Raw genomic sequence first — 894 nt, forward strand, 5'->3', positions numbered from 1 at the left:
GTTTACATTAGGGTTCACTCATTGTTTGTATATTCTATGGGTTTTGAGGAATGTGTAACGTCCTGCATCCACCACTACAGTGTCGTATGGAATAATCTTCCTGCCTTAAAAATCCTATGCTCCTCCTACTCATCCCACTCTCCCTACAAGCCTCTAGCAACCACTGGTCTTTTTGCTTCATAGTTTTGCCTTTTTTAGAATGTCATATAGTTGGAATCATATAGTATGTGGAGCCTTTTCAGGTTTTTTTTTTTCCACTTAGCAATATGCATTTAAGCTTCCTCCATGTCTTTTCATGGCTTGATATCTTGCTGAATAATATTCCATTGTATGGACATACCAGAGTTTATCCATTCACTAATTAAAGAACATCTCAGTTGCTTCCAAATTTGGGTAAATACAAAGGAGCACAATTTTCAGTTCATTTGGGTAAATACAAAGGAGCACGATTGCTCCTTTGTATCATATGGTAAGACTATGTTTAATTTTGTAAGAAACTGCCAAACTGTCTTTTTACCATTTTGCATTCCCACCAGGATACGATGTTGAATATCTTTTCATATGCTTATTTGCCATCTGTATATCTTCTTCGGAAGTTGTTCGGGTATTCTTTTCCAGCTTTATTGAGATATAATTCACATATAATATTATGTAAGTTTAGGGTATACAAAGTGATGATTTGATATACCTATATATTTTGAAATGATTACCACAATAGGGTTAGTAACACATCCAACATCTCATATAGTTACCTTTTTTGAGGTGAAAACTTTCATGATCTACTACTCATTTAGTAACTTTCTAGTTTACAATACAATGCTATAGTTACCATACTGTACATTAGGTCCCCAGAATTCACTTTATAACTGGAAGTCTGTACATTTTGATCTCCTT

The sequence above is a fragment of the Pteropus vampyrus genome, unplaced genomic scaffold (genome assembly GCF_000151845.1).
Source record: "Pteropus vampyrus isolate Shadow unplaced genomic scaffold, Pvam_2.0 Scaffold23, whole genome shotgun sequence".
Taxonomy (NCBI): domain Eukaryota; kingdom Metazoa; phylum Chordata; class Mammalia; order Chiroptera; family Pteropodidae; genus Pteropus; species Pteropus vampyrus.